The sequence below is a fragment of the Schistocerca cancellata genome, chromosome 2 (genome assembly GCF_023864275.1).
Source record: "Schistocerca cancellata isolate TAMUIC-IGC-003103 chromosome 2, iqSchCanc2.1, whole genome shotgun sequence".
NCBI lineage: Eukaryota > Metazoa > Arthropoda > Insecta > Orthoptera > Acrididae > Schistocerca > Schistocerca cancellata.
In genome coordinates, this window is record NC_064627.1 from 588,828,051 (window position 1) to 588,850,975 (window position 22,925).

Here is a 22,925-nt window from a genome sequence, read left to right on the forward strand (position 1 = left end):
AAACATGCAGTTACTTGGATGTGGACAAAGGCCTATTTCGTGGCCACACTTCAGCATAGCTGTCAAGTAGCTGAGATGATCATCAGATGTCCTCAAGAAGACAAAAATGTAATCCAGGTAGCAAAGATGTATCATCCACATAAGACAATGAAACAAGTTGTCAGTGATGTGTTCATAGGTGAACCATATCACTGCACACGACACAATTTTTTACTCTTAAAGGCCATCAGTTGTTATGAAACCAGTCTTTTCTCAGCCAGCCTCATCAACCTCAATCTCCCAGTAACCAGAGAATGTCAAAGGTGTCATTGATTCAGGCAGTGGGTATAAATCCTTATTGGTGATTTTGTTCACTCATTAATAATTGGTGTGGGAATCATCTTTATTGTTTAATGTGGCAATAGGAAAAGTGCATGGACTTCCTGATGGATGAATGATATTGTCTCACAGTATCCTGTCCAGTCCATTCTGAATTACATGCTTTCTATTGGAGATACCCTATACAAGCACATATTGATGTCATCTGAATTCTTGTGTTGACATCCAGTCCCACATTGGCTTATCTGGCCTGCATTGCCTCTTTCCTGGACTTCAGTATGTATGAAAATTGATGCAGCTCTATTAGTGGCTGGATAGTAAATTTCTTTGGTAGGTGGTTGGAATTGGTAGTGTAGTACGATACACCATCTACAGCACTGAGCTGACTTTCCTGGACTGGTCATCTGTCCCTATGCACATATCATTGCGGTTTGTGCATGGATTGTAGCTGTTCATTGTAGATAATGACCCAGAGCGCTCCTCGTGCAATTATGGTGGCTATAATCACTGCTGGTGCATAGATATCTTTTGTAAGGCTGAGTATTTTTTTGCACTTAATTAGAGCTTTATGGTCTCACTGAGAGTATGGACTATTGACTAGAACTTGGGTGTAATAAGTTTATCTTCAGTTGCAGACTATCACCCTGACCAGTCATTATTACATGAAGTTGGAGTAGCTCTGTTAATGTGGAACTCTGCTCTTTCATGCTTCATGATTGCTTATGATGCCTGGAAGAAGTCTCATCCCAGGATAATATAATGCTGTATTCTAGTGAAATTACAAATTCAAAAGATTGGGTTCTGTCACCGATTATCGTTCTCACAATACGAGTTCCTGTTAATTGGATATATTTTCCATCTGCAACCTTCAGCTTAATAGTGTTTGATTATTGAAACATAATCTTCTCCAACTAGCAATTATAAGTAGCTCATATCACAAAATTACATACATAGTCAACTAATGCCTGAAAATGTTGGTCCTCAACGTAACAGTATGATTTCCTAACATCTTGGCAAATATCATCTGTGAAGGATTTCCATCTGTAGCAGACTCCCTTCGATAGAAGGTCACCTTATTTAGTTTTTCTTGGCTGGATGGATGGCTAAATCCTCGATATGATGGTGAATGAGTGTGTTGCATTGGTTTGGAGTGTGATCTTGGCCAGGATACGCCAGTGGATTCCATCTCAGTGGTTGGCTATAGTCAACTGCAGTTGCTCAGTGTGTGCCAAACTGCCCTGTTGTTTGACATTGTGCAATATAATAATCATTAGACACTCTTCTCCTTTCCCTACAGTATTTTGTGGAATTAGCAGTTCTGTTTCCTCTATCATCAGCGTCAGGTACAGCTCTGCTACTTCTGGTCATCTGGGTTCACCATTAAGAGACTTCAGAAACATTCAAATCTTTGTATCATTTGCAAGTCTGTTGAACACCATTCTGCACATTTTTTCCTGGTACATTCCCTCATACTGCTGGCATCACTTGATTAAGTCCTCAGTTACAGTGACACCTTTCAAAACAGTGCTTGATCGACATCCACTGCCATGCCCTTTATTACTTTTGAATCATTGCTACCATTTTTCATATTTTGGTTTAATATGTGATGCAACCCCAGAACACTCTAGTTTTCTGACTGTATTATCTCCACTTGACATTAGGCTCTGTTCTTCAGTTGTTCTTCATGTAATGCAGACATGCTATTGGTTATTACCAAATATTTTTTCAATTTCTTTCTGAAGTTTGTTCCAAATAGAATCAAGTGATAGTAATGAAAGCAAGGTTGTCAACAAGAACTAACAGTTCCTACTGATATCACATTTATTGAACACACACCAAGCACATGAGGAACTGAACTGCCTGCCACAGTAGAGAGTGTTTGTATTTATTGATACATGGAATGTTCTAGCAGATTACCATACTGCAAAACTAAGTAAATCCTTGAATGTTCCAGAAATCAGAAACATCACAATTTAAATGTTGCAGTTGGCAGAAATCCAATCTGTGATTCACATGTAACTAACCAGCAACTATATTGACTAAACAGTCACACATGATGCACAGCACATGATAGTATTTACTTGTTAGTTTTTCCATTTTTGGAGTCTACTGCTGCTCCACGCCTATGTACTGAATTAACGAATACCTATTCCATTTGCTAAAATGTTCTTAATTTTAGTTCACAACAAGTTTTGCCTTTTATTCAAGGTCATTAGAAATGTATTCTTGGGTTTTTATGAATGTATTTCAAAACACATTAAATAAAAAATGGAGAATGAAAGAGCACATTTTCAAGTTTCTCATACATCATTAGTTATGTCCTATGTGCTGTCCTCATGTTACACAACAAACATCTATGCAGTAGTCAAATTCATCTCATACACATTCAAGCACATCCATGTGAATGTTCACAAGTGCATGAGTGACGTAATCTCAGAGTTCAGTCAATGTTGTTGGCTTAGGTCATTCATAAATATTGCCATTCAGATATCATCAAAACAAAAAACTGTAAGCTCAGGAGACTTTGGGAGTTGTCTGAAGTGTGCCAAGTCATCCTTAGTGTAGTGCCCAATCCATTTGGAATTTACTCATTCAGATAGCAACACATTATTCTATGTCAATCGGGCGTATCTCCTTTTTGTTGGAATATGAAATTTGTGATATCAGTTTAGGAAACAACCATTCTTGCAGCATGTGTAGATACATTGTACCATCAGAATTTTCCCAGGAAAAAAGTAGGGCCCATGCACTTTATTATATGTAATAGCACATAAGTCATACATCTTTGAAGAATCTCTTTCAATCTCCATTGTAGCATTTGGATTGGCTGTGTCCCATATGCAGACATTTTGACAATTCTCTTGACGATTTGTGTGTAGCATCACCTCATCAGTGAACATGAGTCATGGGGTAAATTCTTCATGTTCTGATGCTTTGTGGCTAAGACTGATGGTGCGGCCACTTGGGGATGAACATACCAGCAGTTGAAGTTACTCATATGAGTACTTATGTATTAGCTTGCACATTTGGTTGTAGAATACCCGGTTCACTATTTTCACTACACATAAATTTGTTTGTGCTGTCAGGGAATGTCCCCTGGACACCCTCCAATGTTTCAACCGCAACACCTCCTCCTCTGGAGCTTTTTTCTTATACAGAAGCAACATGTCTTCTTGAATTGTCAATATCACTGCAAAATGCTTTGATGGGTTGGTGGCTGTATGCCATACTATCCTTGGAACACGCCCTGTGTGAATTGCAATGAATCTGCAGCGACATAAATTAAAGTTAAAAAAATGCGCTTTTCATTAGTTATCAGTACAAACAAGGTGCCATGTTAGGATTTAAGTTACAGTCCAGCATACAGCTTTGATTTGTCAAGAAGTTTCAATAGTGTACACATGTTGCAGATTTTAAGATTCATCCTGGAAACAATCTCTAGGCTGTATGGAAGTAATTATCTTCCATATTCTTTTCTTAGGATTGTTAGTGCAAAAATCTGCAGGAGAACTTCTGTAGAGTTTTGAGAAGTATGAGAGAGGTAGTGATGGACTGCTGCTATGACCTTTCTTTGAGAGCTCATTTGGTTACAACATTGTTCATGAAAGGCAAGGGAGGGAGAGAGAGAGAGAGAGAGAGAGAGAGAGGAGGGATTATGTCATGGACTGACACATGGAGCTTTGTAATAGTGTCTATTGTACAGCAAAGTAAAAGATTTATTCTAAAATACTGAAAGATGAAGCGCAACAGATGAGACACAATCTTTACATACTGGTATGGTAAGCAGTCGTCTTACATGTCAAGCAATGGTGATTGATTCTGAATGTTTAATCCCACAAGCAGTCAGAAAGAAAGTGCATTTACATTTATGCCACCATGTCAGTGCAGCACAAGCTGCTCATCCACCTCAAGTGCTATGTATCGAAACATCATTTCATTTTATACCTTAACATTGGAGAATTTTCCATAGGATGTTTGGCTTGGGTTTCTGGTGCTCTGAGCTATTGTTGTCATTATAATGGTGAGGTTCTAGATATGCTTTTGTAGAAATGTAAGTTAAGCTGTTCCCATTGATGAGATATGTATTCAGTCGTCTGTGGAGAAATGATAACTAATTTCACAAAAAATTTAATTTGTTAAATTATTATTTGTGAAAATCAATCTATGAACCAAAAAACACACTATGATTTGTGAAGTTGGTCTTAATTTCTCTGAGGAATAAAATAAAATATACCTAGTATATCTTTTGTACTGAGTCACGAAACATTGAAAGTGGATGAAATGAAACTGCAGGGTGCTGTGATAACTATGTCCAAGTCCTTGGACTGAAAGGTTCAGCCCCAGATATATTTAAGCTGTCAAGATAAATAGAATGTTATTTTTTCTTTGGAGACAATAATAAGGGTTTAAAATATTTTCAGTCCAAATTTACAGCACTGAATAAATTCAAGATATAATAAATAAAAGTTTGTAGTATTAGTGAGTGTGTGTTTGTGTTTGTGTGTGTGTGTGTGTCTATCTATATCTTTTCTTTTATTTTTTGGATACATGTAAATCACACTACATGATCTCAGTTTTTCAATCTAAAGGTCAGTTTGTCTCTTAATTCATTTCACATGTCACACGAAGTTTAATCTCCATTTGTATTTTTCATGAGAAGCTCTAATAAATTCTGTGATTAATTTTATTTCATGTACACTGATGAGCCAGAACATTATGGTCACTGACCTATTTATTATTGATATAAATCTGTCCAGATGGCAGTCAGATACATGCACAGTGCATGTAGTATCAGTGATTGTGCACTCTTGTGTAGGATGGAAAAGGTGTATGATCTATATGAGTATGGCCAACAGCAGATTGATGGCCCGGAAGCTTGGCATGAGCATTTCAGAAACTGCACGACTTATTGGGTGTTTGAGGAGTGCTGTGGTGAGTGTTTTCAACATGTGGTGAAACCATGTCCAGATGTCGTGGGGTCGGGCCATCCCTCATTACAAATGTCGGACATTGTTGGCTGTGCAGACTGGCAAAACAGGACAGGTGGGGAACCATGGCAGAACTATCATCAGACTTTAATGGTGGGCCGAGAACAAGAGTGTCTGAACACACAGTGCACCGAGCACTCTTAATGATGGGCCTCCGCAATCGATGACCCTTGCATGTGCCACTCTTAACATCACAACATCAGCAACTATGACTGAAATGGGAAAATGACTATTGGCACTGGATGTGGCACAGTGGCAGTATGTTGAATGGCCTGATGAATCCCGATACCTTCTTCATCATGCCGATGGGAGGGAGAGAATCTGTTGTCTTCCAGGAGAACAGCTCCTTAACACCTGTTCTGCTGGACGGAGACAAGTTGGCAGCAGCTCCATTATGATCTGGGAAACATTCATGTCCAGTGGAGTTTGGGCAATGCCTCATGATTGCCAAGGAGAATCTAACACTGGTTGCAGAGTATGTGTCCACCTCAATAGCTGAGTGGTGACCATGGCAGAATCCCATGCAAAGGGACCCAGGTTTGATTCCCGGGTGGGATGGAGATTTTCTCTGCTCAGGGACTGGGTGTTGTGTTGTCTTCATCATCATCATCTCATCCCCATCAACATGCAAGTCGCCAAGGTGGCGTCAACTAAAAAGACTTGCACCAGGCAACCGGTCTACCCACGGGAGGCCCTAGTCACATGACATTTCATTTCATTTTGCAGACCATGTACACTCCTTCATGAAGATCATGTTTCTCGACAGTACAGGCTTTTTTCAACAAGATAATGCACCATGTCACAAGGCCAGGAGTGTGATGGAATGATTTGAGAAACACCACAGTGAGTTCCAATTGATGTGGTGATCCCTAGTTCACCAGATCTGAACCCTATCAAACAAATCTTGAACGTGATTGAACATCATGTTAGAGCTCATTGCCCCCTCCCTGGCATTTATGGGAATTAGATGACTTGTGTGTGAAGATGTGGTGCCAACTCCCTCCAGCAACCTACCAAGGCCTCATTGCTTATGACATATTGCTGCTGTCATCTGTGCCAAAGGTGGACATACCGGCTATTAGATAGGTGGTCATAAGGTTCTGGTTGATCGGTGTAGTTGCCTAGCCTTATTCACTGTATGAGATCTCCTTTACACAAAATGACATCATCAGCAATTAGTAACTCTTATCCAAAAGTTTCATGTAGAAATAGTGATATGTTCTTCAGTTTTGAGTAACGCAATTGTAAATGAAGTATTGTTATAGACATTGTTTCTTCTGCTTTAAATGTTTAATTCCTCTTAATGTGTTTTCATCTTCCTAAATCTTCTAATTAGGATTCTTCACTGCAGATTCTTAAAACACTTTGGTATAACTGTATGAGAGGGTACCAGGTGGCAAATTAGTGAAAAATATTCTTCCATACTTTACAAGTAAGCACCATTGAATTGTACATACATGTTCCTTCATTATGTAAATACACTCCTGGAAATTGAAATAAGAACACCGTGAATTCATTGTCCCAGGAAGGGGAAACTTTATTGACACATTCCTGGGGTCAGATACATCACATGATCACACTGACAGAACCACAGGCACATAGACACAGGCAACAGAGCATGCACAAAGTCGGCACTAGTACAGTGTATATCCACCTTTCGCAGCAATGCAGGCTGCTATTCTCCCATGGAGACGAACGTAGAGGATGCTGGATGTAGTCCTGTGGAACGACTTGCCATGCCATTTCCACCTGGCGCCTCAGTTGGACCAGCGTTCGTGCTGGACGTGCAGACCGCGTGAGACGACGCTTCATCCAGTCCCAAACATGCTCAATGGGGGACAGATCCGGAGATCTTGCTGGCCAGGGTAGTTGACTTACACCTTCTAGAGCACGTTGGGTGGCACGGGATACATGCGGACGTGCATTGTCCTGTTGGAACAGCAAGTTCCCTTGCCGGTCTAGGAATGGTAGAACGATGGGTTCGATGACGGTTTGGATGTACCGTGCACTATTCAGTGTCCCCTCGACGATCACCAGTGGTGTACGGCCAGTGTAGGAGATCGCTCCCCACACCATGATGCCGGGTGTTGGCCCTGTGTGCCTCGGTCGTATGCAGTCCTGATTGTGGCGCTCACCTGCACGGCGCCAAACACGCATACGACCATCATTGGCACCAAGGCAGAAGCAACTCTCATCGCTGAAGACGACACGTCTCCATTCGTCCCTCCATTCACGCCTGTCGCGACACCACTGGAGGCGGGCTGCACGATGTTGGGGCGTGAGCGGAAGACGGCCTAACGGTGTGCGGGACCATAGCCCAGCTTCATGGAGACGGTTGCGAATGGTCCTCGCCGATACCCCAGGAGCAACAGTGTCCCTAATTTGCTGGGAAGTGGCGGTGCGGTCCCCTACGGCACTGCGTAGGATCCTACGGTCTTGGCGTGCATCCGTGCGTCGCTGCGGTCCGGTCCCAGGTCGACGGGCACGTGCACCTTCCGCCGACCACTGGCGACAACATCGATGTACTGTGGAGACCTCACGCCCCACGTGTTGAGCAATTCGGCGGTACGTCCACCCGGCCTCCCGCATGCCCACTATACGCCCTCGCTCAAAGTCCGTCAACTGCACATACGGTTCACGTCCACGCTGTCGCGGCATGCAACCAGTGTTAAAGACTGCGATGGAGCTCCGTATGCCACGGCAAACTGGCTGACACTGATGGCGGCGGTGCACAAATGCTGCGCAGCTAGCGCCATTTGACGGCCAACACCGCGGTTCCTGGTGTGTCCGCTGTGCCGTGCGTGTGATCATTGCTTGTACAGCCCTCTCGCAGTGTCCGGAGCAAGTATGGTGGGTCTGACACACCGGTGTCAATGTGTTCTTTTTTTCCATTTCCAGGAGTGTATATGCAGTGGGTATCTGTGAAAAACAGCATTGAACTAAAACAAACAAACACTTACGGATTTTAGATCTGATCTATCTATTTTCAATTTACAATCTCCCATGGTTATTCTCAATGTCACCTACTCTGAGGGTCCCTTCAGTGGTCTGTGCCATGTTAGAAGCTCCATGACATACTTGTTGTGATATTAAGGTGTCTGCTGATGAACTGCCATACACAGTCCAAGTAGTACCTCAAACAAAAGAATAATACATCCTAAACACCTCTGAATCTTGAGGTGAAATCCTGAATTTAACTACACAAAAATTCTCTACCCACACAATAATAGCATGATGGGTACTGAGGTGTGGGACACTCATCTCCAAGGTCATATAGGTACTGTGATTTTCTCATAATGTCAACAATGTACAAGTCCCTTGGTTTGGGGGAAACTGATACTGTCAGAACCATGCACACAGGCTCAGCCTGTTGACACTGCTGCACTGCTCCACAATAGTTTTGGGTAAGTTAGCCCATGAAGTCACAGCAAGGATAGAGGAATACTGCACATAATCACCACTGTGGTATGGGCTGATGGTAGCAGTGACTGGGGTTGTGAGCTGCGATGTATTAACAGTGAGTAAGAGGCAGTCCTGATTGGAGTAGTGTGACAGAGTTTGTAGGCTAGTTTATATTATCTCCAACTTTTTTTATTTTTTTGTTATTGTAGTTACTGAACTCAGATACTGAATATGGTTTACAGAGGAAGGAGAGCATGTCAGAAAAAAGGAAAGTAAAAAAAGCTAATCACTAGTGAATAAACAGGGTGTAAATGATAGTCATTTACAACATACTATGGTACTATAGAGGAAGTCGAGATGAACAGTTTCATACAGGACACTTTTCTTTCACTTTCTGCATGCCAACTATTGGTCCTAAAAAAAGAATAGAACCTTTTTTGTAGGAAATTTAATACAGTTAATTTTGTACTGGGATATGTTTTCACTAGAGGTCAAAAAACGTCAAGTGTGGGTGATAATTCGAGTACTCACAAGATTTGGACACTGGTATGAGGGAGTAACATGAACAGCATACTGAAAATCCTGACTCTTTGACGGTGCGTATCAGATGGGGGTGCATTTGAAGGCCACTTTTGTATGTTTTCTTGAGTAACTCAAAACACACAGCCATTAGAGTAACTCAAAACACACAGCCATTAGCAAAAGTATATCCCAGTACAAAATTAAATTACTTTAAATTTCCTACAAAAAAAGAGCTATTTCAATTTTACTCTCGGACCAATAATTTGGGTGCAGAGAGCAAGATAATATTGATTATGCATTATTCTTATTCTACTGCTGTATTATATTTGTCGTATGAGATTTGGATGTTCTTACAAATCTTTCAGGAAGTTCATTTGCTTCCAGATGGAATTGTGCAGCTCTGTAAATTTCAGCAACCCTTTGATGAAAAAATTCCTGATGACATTTGTAGCACAGTCAGAAATTTTGAAAACAAATCTGTGACAATCAGCCAGTAACTTTATAAAAATGATCCAGCATAGTCTGTGTATAAAGATGACCAGGTTTCTCATGCCCGCGTCCATAGAAAATACTGCTGCAGCGCTGCTGACTGGTATTTCAGGCATAACTGGTATTTAACCGTCATCACTTCCATGTCTTTATCTATGTTTGTCCAATAGCAGTGCTCACTGGCAATGGTTTTGTACTTACAAAGGCCCAGTGGCATTGTTTAGAATTTGAATAACTTTCAATTTTAGCACTCCTGGATTCACATTTTTTTCTGATTTTGAATGTACCAACCAATGTGATACTTTTGTAGACCTTGAGAATATGTCTCACGTGTCAGTATGATTTATGTTTGGGTTGACTGATTAACATTAAAAGGCCACTCTTGTAGAATATATTGTTTTATTTTGGACAAAACTGACTCTTTTGGCACTATTTTGATATCAATGAAATCATTTTTAATGAAAAATTTTCTACAGTGTTGATACTAATGATACCTCAAGTGAAATATATATCAGCAGAAGCATAGAAGTTTTTATCCTATCCTACGCAGTTGTAATACCAAGTCAGCATTTTCAGGTTGAAATGCAGACCTGAGAACTGTTCCATAATCATAATTTCATAGAAGGAGCACCCATCATTGTCAGCATTGTACCATTCTGGTAGAACCACTATTGTTTGATCCATGTATAGCAACTTACGGTTCATGATCTGTAAGGAGAATGAATTTTTCAATTTGACTGTAACCCTTTGAACCATTACTACTGTTTTGAACATGAATGCAGTCATTCTTTGTAGATCATATTGTGTTTTGTGGTAAGACTATGCCTATTCTGTATTCAAAGCATCAGCAGCAGTAGTTAACATTTTACAGTAGTATGTGTATTAATGGGGACAAGATAATTAAACTTTAACTGTTCACTTTTGTTACTATATTAGTAATACAGTTGGTAGTTTAGTGAGTATTAATAATTACTGTGCCCTCCTTTTGCTTAATGAGCTTCTGAACATGTTGTGGCATGTATTCGACCAGGTTAGAGCAAAAGTTTCACAGTTTGTCATCATGAAACCACACTTTTACCACATTCACTAACATTTATTCTTTTGTTGAACAGTCTATTTTACCATGACACTTTTTCACAATACACCTCAAATTCTCAATGAGATTTATGTCTGGTGAACTACCAGGCCACTGAAGAACATTAATGTTGTTTTCTTCCATAGATGTATTCTCTGGTTTAGAAGTGTGATACAGGATCAGATCATGTTGAAATGTTCTTCCACCGTCTGCAGAGTTCTAAAGGAATGGCACAGTCCTGCACCTAAGGATTTCCATGTACTTGGTTGAATTCATCATTCCATTAACTGTAATAGTGCCCAGGGCCACCTGTTTCTTAAGGCGGGGGGGGGGGGGGGGGGGGTATTTTACGGTCTGTTCAGTATGCTTAGCTCTCACTGCCTCATGGGTGCCTCATGTGACATCCATTGCTCTATATCTTGAACAATAAAATGTGACTCATCACTGAAAATTACACATTTCCAGTCATTGTAGGTCAAAGATTTATATATCTTTATGCCAAATATTTTTTCTTCATGGGGGTGATAGCAACTGCTTCTTTATTGGCTTTATGCCTTTCACCCACAATCAAGAAGCCTATGCCCTACTGTTGAAGAGTCATTTTCAATCCCAGTAGACAATAAATCTCTCTGAAGGTCCTTACTTGTCTTGTGATGATGAATTCTACTGTTTCTATGTAGAATTTTGTCAGTTCTAGGAGTGTGTTTTTGATTTTTTCTGCATCTGCCTTTTCTCTTTAGAGACAATGAGACATAATCACTGAATGCCCTAGTAAGTCTTGAAATACTAAATTTTTCCACACCAACAACAGTGGCAATGTTTCTTATTGCTTAGATGTTTGCTCATGAAGAGCAACTACATGTATTTTTGCCCACTTCATAGGTGAAATGTCCATATTAACACAAAGTTTTCTTGTCAAGAACACAGAAATAACACACGCTGTTGGTACACAGACATTCAACTGAACTGGAGGGGACCTACAATTGTTGATCAAAGTCATGATAAAATTGGTTACAGCTAGCCAAATACAATTTCTTGTAAAATATGAGGCTGTCCCAGTTAATTTTACACTACTTTAGTTGGATCTATATGGTGAGAAGTTTGGCATGTTGTAAATTTTGTTTTACATTGTCAAATGCACATTTGAACTCATAGTTCCAGATCCATTTTGTTCCTTTTCATAACAGTTTGTTTAGTGGTTCAGCCATGGCTACTGCTTGGAGAATGAATTTTTTGTGCTAATTGATATGTCGTAGAACAGCACACAATTGCTTGAGACCAGCTGAAAGGTTCTTAAGTGTTACAATGTTAGCCTGATGCCTTTTTGTGACAAAAGTGTCCTATGTATTTGACTTGTTGCAGAAGGACATCCACTTTCCTTGTTATATTTTCATTTGGCTACTTATAACATCTGAAATATACATTCTAAATTATGTAATATCTTTTCTGGAGCTTTTCATGAGGCATGATAACTGATTTTGTTAGCAGCATTAGGTGCTTGCCTAATTAATTGTTCTAAATAGCACTGGAACAACCTTGGGGCACTGCACTGGTAATCCCTAATGACAAAATTATGAATTTATAAAATTGAAATGGAGTATTTATGCTGAAACATTTCTCAGTTTCCTCCTCCAAAGGTAGTTGTCAAGAGGCATTTTTTTTAAATCTAGGTTTGAAAAATACATGCTGCCAGCTAATTTATACATCAGTTGATCCTGTTTTGAAATTGGATATGGTTTAGAATACTATAGTGTAACAGGAAATGCTGCAGAATGGTTCAAATGTTATATCTCTGGCAGGAAACAAAGGGTGTTATTAGGAAAGAGACATGTAACAAGCTATCAGGAATCATCCAACTGGGAACTAATTACATGTGGGGTCCCACAAGGTTCCATTTTGGGGCCCTTACTTTTTCTTGTGTATATCAATGATCATTCATCAGTAACATTACCAGATGACAAGTTTGTTTTGTTTGCCGATGATACAAACATTGCAATAAATAGCAAATCAAGTGTAGTCTTAGAAAGATCAGCCAATAAAATATTTGTGAACATTAATCACTGGTTCCTAGCCAATTCTTTGTCACTAAACTTTGAAAAAACACATTACATGCAGTTCAGAACTTGTAAGGGGTGTCCCAAGAGTATATGTCTAACATACAATGACAAGAAGATAGAAGAAGTGGACAGTGTTAAATTCTTGGGATTACAGCTTGATAATAAATTCAACTGGGAGGAGCACACCACAGAACTGCTGAAGCGTCTTAACAAATCTCTGTTTGCAATGCGAATTTTGTCAGACATAGGGGATATAAAAATGAAAAAGCTGGCATACTATGCTTACTTTCATTCCATAATGTCATATGGGATTATTTTTTGGGGTAATTCATCAAGCCAAGCTAAATTTTTCTGGGCACAAAAACGTGCTTTAAGAGGTATATGTGGTGTGAACTCAAGAACATCCTGCAGAAGCCTGTTTAGGGAACTAGGGATACTAACTACTGCTTCCCAATATATTTATTCCTTAATGAAATTTGTCATTAAAAATATATCACTTTTTCAAACCAACAGCTCAATTCATGGAATCAATACTAGAAATAAGAATAATCTTCACAAGGATTTAAAGTCACTTAGTCTTGTACAAAAAGGTGTGCATTATTCAGGAACACACATTTTCAATAACTTGCCAGCAGCCATAAAAAGCTTAACAACCAATGAAATTCAGTTTAAGAGAAGCCTAAAGGATTTATTGGTGGCCAACCCCTTCTACTCCATGATTTCAGGGGGGTAATGTGTTCATTGAAAATGTGTGTGTGTGTGTGTGTGTGTGTGTGTGTGTGTGTGTGTGTGTAAGTATAATCTAACTTATGCACCATTTCAGTGCAGTAGTGTGTTCATTGTAAATAAGTATTACAATAGTTGTATTACATGTTTATTACCTTATAAATAAATAAAAAACTTTTTTATTTTAAATTCAGTGCATTAGTATTTGTAAAATGACTCTTAGTGTTCATTAAAAAATGACGATCATTCCACTTGGGACCTGTGGAATGGTACATTAGCTTATTTGTTTTAGTTGTAAATATTTGTCATGTATTGTTGTTTTTCTGACATGTTCCACATCCTGGAGGACCTCCTCCCTACAGATCAATTGGAATGAAAGTAAATCTAACCTAATCTAATAAATTCTTAGCACGCCATTAATTGACTGACTGATTGTTTTATTGATTTGTTTCATCATTTTTGTACATAGCTACAAATTGATATTGGACAAGTCAATTTTTGTGAGATGATGAGATGAGTCAACTTCAATTTATGTGATGATTATGAATTGTATATCTACTACAACATGAATAAGTTTACATATACAAAACTTTAAACAAATATATACATATAGGTTAATGTTTTCAAGCTCTTGTCAAGAATTTATATCAGATTTCAAGTTAAAAAGCAAGAGGTTTTTTACAATATTGTGTTGATCATAGCTTACTTTTTTTTGTAAAAGAAAACAAATTTACATTAAATCATGACACTTTTCTTTGAATTAACAACAATTTCTCTTAATAGTTAAGAGAGCAGAGTAATATTTATCATTTTTGTAGCATCTCTATGATTACAGTTTACAGCTTTTGCATTTGTACAAATGTCTAAGTTTTGTTTTTGCACACTCACTATGCATTTCCACTTTCTCTCATGTATTGTACTTAAGGAATGTTTCATTTTTTGTAATAGTTGGTCTTCAGTGTCCATGATTTTCCTAATGAAATACATAACTTCTGAAATGTATAAGCAAGGTAGTAGAGGAATTTGTAGGTTCTTGGATAGTGGCCTGCATGAGCTTTAAGTAGTTGCATTTCCTGGGGTTCTTACAATTCTTTTTTGGACAATGAGGCAACTTCTGCTCACAGGTGAACTGCCCCAAAAAATTATGCCATATCTAAATGGTGATTCCACCTGCATGTAATATATTTTTATCATTTGTTGAGTCATGCGGCTAGTAAGAATTTTCATGCAATAGCAATTGGTACTTAATTTCTTATTGATGGAGCTTATATATTTGTCGCACTTTAGGTTTTCATGGATCCATATTCCAAGAAATATAATGCTGTTTACAGTTTCTAATTATTTGCCAGATAACATTATGACAGGATTTGAGGAGTGTATCCTTTGTGTTGTATGTAAATGCATAGTTACTATCTTTTCTGGATTTGTGATAAGACTGTTTCTGAAGAACCAATCAGTTGTGTGTGATGTGCATACTTTGATTTCATTCTCCAGTTCATCTACAGTCTTCCCTTTTATCAGACTGTTGGTGTCATCTGCAAATTTTATACATGTCTGGGAAGGGGTTGCTGAATCTAAGTCATTTATAAACAGCAGGAACAAGATTGGACCTACGAGGGTCAGTCAAAAAGTAATGCCTCCTATTTTTTTTTCTACGTTTAATTGTCAGGAAATTTAAATGCAATTGCATAGGTTGAAAACCACAACATTGAGGATCATTTTGTCATTTTTCAATGTAATCTCCGCCCATCTCTACAGTTTTGGTCCATCTTTGAACAAGGGCATGTATCCCAGCACGGTAAAAATCACAGCTCTGCTTCCTAAGCCATTGACGCACGGATGTTTTGACGGCCTCCTCATCTTCAAAATGAATCCCACGATGAGCTTCTTTTAGTGGCCCGAACAGATGGAAGTCTGATGGTGCCAGGTCAGGGCTGTATGGGGGATGAGGCAAAACTTCCCATCCAATTTTGACAATCTCGTCAGAGGTGTGACGACTGGTGTGTGGTCTTGCATTGTCATGCAAAAGAAGAACATCTGCCATTGATTTTGTTGGGCGAACTCGCTGAAGACGTTCTTTAAGTTTGTTGAGGGTTGTGACGTATTGAACAGAATTTATTGTGCATCCCTGCTCCAAAAAATCAACCAGAATCACACCCTCTGTATCCCAGAAAACTGTTGCCATAACTTTCCCTGCCGATCGCACAGTTTTGAATTTTTTCTTCCTCGGCGAGCTTGTGTGACGCCACTCCATTGACTGCCTCTTTGATTCGGGTTCAAAAAAATGCACCCATGTTTCGTCCCCGGTCACAATTTTTTTCAGAAACTCATCTCCCTCCAAACGGAAGCGCTGCAAGTGTTGGGAGGCTATTGTTTTCCTTGCCTCTTTATTCTGATCGGTTAACATTCTTGGAACCCACTGTGCACAAACTTTTGAGTACCCCAATTGTTTAATAATCGTGATCATACTGCCTTTACTAAGAGAAATAATGCGACACACTTCATCTGCAGTCACCCGACGGTCACCACGAATGATGTCATCAACTTGCTGAATGTTGTGTGGAGTCACTGCACTCACCGGCCTGCCGCTCCGCTTTTCGTCAGTCAACGGTGTTTGCCCTTCAGCTTCCTTACAACGACGAACCCATCGTCTAACAGTGCTAACATCCACTGTCACAACACCATACACCTTCTTCAGTCTTTCATGAATGCGTATGGGCGTTTCACCTTCTGCATTCAAGAATTCAATCACACAACGCTGTCTCAAACGAACATCGATGTCGGCCATCTTACAAACTTCTGCTGTGCTGCCACCTGTTGACACAGAAAGTTACTACTGCAGTGGATTGCAGAAGAAGGTTTGAGGAATGGCGCCAAATTCAAATTTTTCACTTAACTTAATTTCTTTAAGTAGAAAAAAAATGGGAGGCATTACTTTTTGACCGACCCTCGTAGAATGGAACATTAGGGCACACTATATTTAACATTCTGTTTCCCTGACTGAAACCTATGTGTGTTGTTTCCTTCTTGATATTTAAGTTCCACTATTTGTTGTCTGCCATTCAGGTATGGTTGTATCCATTTGTGACCCAGTCCCTGACACCCTCATGTTTCAATTTTGAGAGTAGTATTGTATAATTAATTACATCAAAAGCTTTGGTGATGTCCAAAAATATAATTGGTGTTTGTATAACTACAATTCCCCTTTTAATACAAATGGAATATTGGGTGCTTTACAGAACTTTGGCACAGTGTTCAGTTTCACCATGATGTGAACTTTGTAGCTTTTAATGCTATTTGTTGTTTCAGAAAGAAATTGTGTCATTTTTTGCAATAGGTTTTGCAACTCTTCATTAAGAACATCAGTGTGACTCTGTGAAGCCCAGTTTATTGAATAAATCAAGACCCAACATATGTGTTGTTCTCTGCAGGTTAACGACTATAATTCTGGTCTGGTTTGTGAATTTTTTTGTATGCGGTATCTGTTATGAATTGGCTGTTGACTAATGATTGTTGGTTGCTGAAGCTAATAGTGAACTTTGAAATTCAGTTAATTTTGGCAATCCCACTTTATTGTACACCTGTAAGTTAATTATAAAAATGGAAGAGCCCATGTCAATTTGAAATTTCAGTTGCACTTTATTTACTCAGAATATCACAGATAAAATCTTATATAAGCTGAGAATACAAGTGTTTATTTCATATTCTGCATGTGAAATTTTATTTACTTATGTATGTTCATCTTGAACATAATTTTTACTCTTAGTGTTTCTGTTATGACGTACTTCCATGTTTGTTAGTGTTTTATTATATGGCAGATTTGCATATTGTTGCACACTTTATATTTATGACCATTTTATTTCACAGTAAGAACGTTGTGCAGCTCTGAAAAACAGTTTTCACACTTGTGTTTAATAGTACAGTGCCCACATTTTAATGTCACCATCTGATGTAAGTCCGTAATCAATTCATAATTGATAATATTATGAAAAGTATAAATTGCTACTCATCATATAGCAAAGATGTTGAGTTGCAGAGATGCATGACAAAAAGACTACTAAACAAGTACGCTTTCAACTAAAAGGCCTTCTTCTGAATTAGACAGTCTGGCCTTAGCAGCCAGAGACAGTGGTCACAAGAGAATAGGGAAACATTCCACGTGGGAAAAATATATAAATATATTTAAAAAGAAAGATGATGAGACTTACCAAACAAAAGCGCTGGCAGGTCGATAGACACACAAACATACACACAAAATTCTAGCTTTCGCAACCAACGGTTGCCTCGTCAGGAAAGAGGGAAGGAGAGGGAAAGACAAAAGGATTTGGGTTTTAAGGGAGAGGGTAAGGAGTCATTCCAATCCCGGGAGCGGAAAGACTTACCTTAGGGGGAAAAAAGGACAGGTATACACTCGCACACACACACATATCCATCCGCATATACACAGACACAAGCAGACAATTGTAAAGGCCTTTACAAATGTCTGCTTGTGTCTGTGGGATGTGGGTTTTAAGGGAGAGGGTATTTAAATATGTCTGCTTGTGTCTGTATATGTGTGGATGGATATGTGTGTGTGTGCGAGTGAATACCCATCCTTTTTTCCCCCTAAGGTAAGTCTTTCCGCTCCCGGGACTGGAATGACTCCTTACCCTCTCCCTTAAAACCCACATCCTTTCGTCTTTCCCTCTCCTTCCCTCTTTCCTGATGAGGCAACAGTTTGTTGCGAAAGCTTGAATTTTGTGTGTATGTTTGTGTTCGTTTGTGTGTCTGTCGACCTGCCAGCACTTTCATTTGGTAAGTCACATCATCTTTGTTTTTAGGTATATTTTTCCTTCGTGGAATGTTTCCTTCTATTATATATATATATATATATATATATATATATATATATTTGTGTGTGTGTGTGTGTGTGTGTGTGTGTGTAGGGCCTTTTGGTCAAAAGCCTACTTATTTAGCAGTCTTTTTGTTGTACCTGTCTGTGACTCATTATCTCCACTATATAATGAGTAGCAATATATTCTTTTCACAATATTGTCAAATTTGTAAATATTAAGTTTGTGATTTTCAGGTCAGATAGTCTGTTAATGTCGCCGAGAGATAACAGCATGCATGGCAATCCAGAACAAAATAAATTTCGTAAGAAATACTTACCTACGAGGAATAAATGTCACCTGGTATTTCCACATGAAAGTCAAACAACAATGCTCACTATATACTTTTTTTATTTGCACTCTGAATTTCACTTTCAAAATTGTAATTTAACTTTTTAGAACTTCACCATTTACTACTAAACATTGCATGGTGACAAATTTGATCCAGGACTACCTACATATTAACAAGGACTTAATACAACTACAACTGATACAAGATGAGGTACTGGCAGAAGTACAGCTGTGAGGACGGGGTGTGAGTCGTACTCTGGTAGCTCAGTTGGAAGAGCACTTGCCAGAGAAAGGCAAAGGTCCCGAGTTCGAGTCTCAGTCCGGCACACAGTTTTAATCTGCCAGGAAGTTTCACAACTGATACACACATTACAAAATTGGTGAGAATTAGCACTATCTCAAAATAACCTGACACTGATTTGTTGGGCCTCACTACTGTGCTATGAGTATACTCATAACAATTACCATATTACAAAATATTGTTGATGTCGTTATGAAATGAAATGTATAATTAAAAGTTACATGTTTACAAATGTTTAGATCCAACATTGAGATTTCCAAAAGGTAGTAACATGTCTAAGATTTTTAATTAAATATGTTCTTCTATAAACATTTTTAGAAAGTGAGACACTGAAACAGTTACTTAAAAAAACTTTAAATTACTTTGTAATTAGACAATTAATGTAGATGCTAAGATACTCAAACATTCTTGCACAAAAGCTAACAATTTATCATAGTTATTTCATTAGTACATAACATACACTTTTAAGTTAGTTTCAGATGTCATAGCATGTTCAAGAACATTTCATTTAGTAGTTTTACATCAAATAATGTTGGTTTCATAAGTATAACAACATTTGTAAATCCATGTAAGATTAAAATTATGAAAGGCTAAGTATCAACAGTAGTTATACAACACTACTATACTCGTAGCTTTGTATTGCTTTCTACACTAATCACAAAGATCTTGTAAACTAGTACTTGTATACAACAGGTGTGTAATGCCCTCTCTGGAATCTTTATGAATGGCTATAGCCTATAGGCACCCTGTGACTACTGAACATGGTCATGCAAGCTGTTGTTTGGTCTCTAGAATCTTCGAAAGGAAGCATGTGAGCCAAGGCAAGCATCTGTTCATGTACCCAGATTAAAGACAACATTCATGCAATGATGGGTTAGTCAAACAAAGAAGATCTTTCTTTAATTTGTTGGTGGGCAAGTTATAATGAGTGTGTCACAAATGAGAGAATCACATAAGACTTTTTATGTTACTCATTTTCACACAGGAATTTGCAGTCTCTCATGAGGCCCCTTTCATTGTGCTATCCAATCTTTGTAATCTCGTTTGGGTTTAAAAAAACACTGCAAAAATTTATGCATGGTTGCTGCAGCTAAAACTGTCACACTATAATCACTGAATTCTTATTATTGTGGTGCCAGAAATTTACACCTACATTTTTTTCTCATTAGGGCTATATTTGTTTCACCTTTTTATGAGGGCTATACTCCTTTGTCCTCAATGCCAGAGTTTTATGTTGTGTTCACCAAATGCACTTGGTGAGCAACATACAAATGTGGCAGGAAAGGAACCCCCCACTGTTCTGTTCTGAGATTGCTTACTTGCACTTGCTTGCTCACAGCAGTTGTACAGAGTTGTCAGAGGGCAATAGTGTTAGGCAACAGTTATGTGCAAAAATAGATGGAAACACAAATTAGCATCAGTTTACAATGATTTAAATATAAGAGCATAAAGAATGTGAGTGGCAGTCTAGATCAATGTTCACCTGCACTAATCTTTCTTTAAACACTGGTGCTGCCCCAGATCCAGGGACTGATGACTAACAGCACTTGTATGTCGAGTTTGGCTCTTCCTGGCAGCAACTGTAGAATAATTGTGAGACATGGTCCTGTGGAGGTATTATGCTGTGGTACTGTCTAACTGCTGAGAGGAGTTGTGTGTCTGTTTATATCCACATTTGGCACGTGGATGCCCATGTGGGAGCTATTTGTGTAGTGGAAGATGCAAACACAACATAGTCCTTCACGAGTTTGTCCTCTCTAGAATCAAATCTAAACTATGTTGTGCCTGAGTTGCAGGCAGCTTGGTGCTCTTCAAAGTAGGCTGTGTCCTGCATCTTCTGGAAGACACAGTAATGATTATTGTCCAGTTCCCTTACTGGCATCTTCCCCTAAAATATCAGAAAAAGTAACACACTTGAGTAGTTTCACTTTGAAGCAAAAAAATTTACTTAACAGTTCACAGTTTGGATTCCAGAATGGTTGTTCAATTAAGAATGGTGCTTTTACATTCACTGACCAGATACATTGCCTGACAAAGACGTGAAGCATTCAGAAATGGAGGAAGAAACAAAATTAACTTCACAAATCAAGAGGGCATGTGTATTTCAGAGATTACAAATTGAATTAAATTTACAAAGAACTTGACATTTCGTTACTAACTGTGGGCAACCTCTTCTGACATGAGTCAATGACTGGCTGCCCAGGCCGTGGTGGTCCCGTTTATATAGAGCACGTAGACGGCACCACCCTTGCGTCACGTGGGGCCGGCTGTAAGTCTATCTCTGACTAATGTCATCATTCTCGAATTAAGGTAACCGATTGCCACTTCGTTAGTGCAAAGTCGACCACCATATCTAGTCTAACTTTAAGCCTTCCTCTTTTCTATTACACTTATTGTGGTGTTTCTGAATCTCTATAGCTTCCCTACACGTATGTGCATAACAATTCAATTTTCTGGCTAGCATGCTCATCTCATTAAATTTTATTTCAAGATCACCGTATTTCAAAACATGTTCCGCTACAGCTGATTTGTCGGTATATCCCAGTCAACAGTTCCTTTTGTGTTTGGTTAAGTGGGTATTGACACTTCTTTTCATTGTTCCAATATAAACCTTCCCACAGCTACACAGAATTTTATACACCCCAGGAAATGCTAAGGGGTTTTGTGCATCTTTCGCTGATCTTAAACAGTCACTAACCTTCTTGGTGGGTCTAAAGATTATTTCAACTTGAAACTTGGTCAGAACATTCACAGTACAGTTTGTAATATTGTGAATAAATGGAAGAAAAACTTTTCCAGCCGACAGTTGCTGTTGCTGAATGTTGTCAGACACTTTTCTTCTGGGATGAAGTGCTCAATCTATCTCATTGTCAACGTATCCATTTTTCTTAAAAGCCATTCGCAAATGATTTATTTCATCTTAAAAATAAAGTGGCTCACAAATCTTATTATCTATGTCCATCAATGTTTTAATGACACTTCTCTTCTGCCTGGGATGATGGTTCAAATATTTATGGAGGTAATGGTCAGTGTGTGTATCTTTTCTATACATTTTATGCCATATGTACCAGCAAGAGGACAATCAGATTTGTTAATTATGTATTTTGATGAGTCTTAGGTACATTATTGAGGGATCTGTCTTGAATACGTGGCTAGCAGCTTTCCATGCAATGGCCCATAGTTTCCAAGAAAAAAATTGTGTGTACCTCCTATACCCATAACTTTAGTAATATTTTGATCAAGTGAGCACAGCAGTTAATGTTCATGCCTACCACACTGATGGTACGGGTACAAACCCTGCTCGCAGCTCCCATGTTTCATTGCTTCAAGGGAAGATTCCATAGAATTACTTTTTTTGATTCTGCATCAGCTTAGTGCATGTTTTTTGACAGGAATGATCAAAGAAGGAACAGTCTTTCTGAATTCAACCAGTTGGCTTTTGTCGTATCGCTTCTGGAAAATCTAAATACATGCAAGGTATTAGCGTTTATTAAATGTCCATTGTGCTCTGCGAATTTGTTTCAGTTGCATCTGCAATAAATACTGTCCAGAATTCTGTTCCAACACAGCAAGTGAATGTGAGTAAGATGATTATATAACCTATTTTCTAACAAATGGAACACACATTTGAAGAATGTTTGCTGCAATGACTGATACGTTAGTGAAATTACTTTGTGAAAATGATTGTTTTTTAATACTTATGTGTGACGTATACAGATTAATGATATTGAAGAAAATAGGAATACATGGGCAGGATTTGAACCTATGCTGCAAGCATGGTAATCCTAAGCCTTAGCCACAGTTCTATACTCTCTTGGTCAAAATATGACTAACACTACAAGGTATAGGCCATAGGCATAAAACTTCAACATCAATTTTCTCAGA

At 38.6% G+C, this 22,925-nt stretch overlaps 1 protein-coding gene across 1 annotated transcript in view; it reads left to right on the top strand.

Annotated features, from left to right (window-relative positions):
- LOC126147082 (dynein regulatory complex protein 8) overlaps positions 1–22,925 on the top strand; it is a 191,442-nt gene that overhangs the window by 167,128 nt on the left and 1,389 nt on the right. The gene's annotated exons all lie outside the window — the stretch shown is intronic.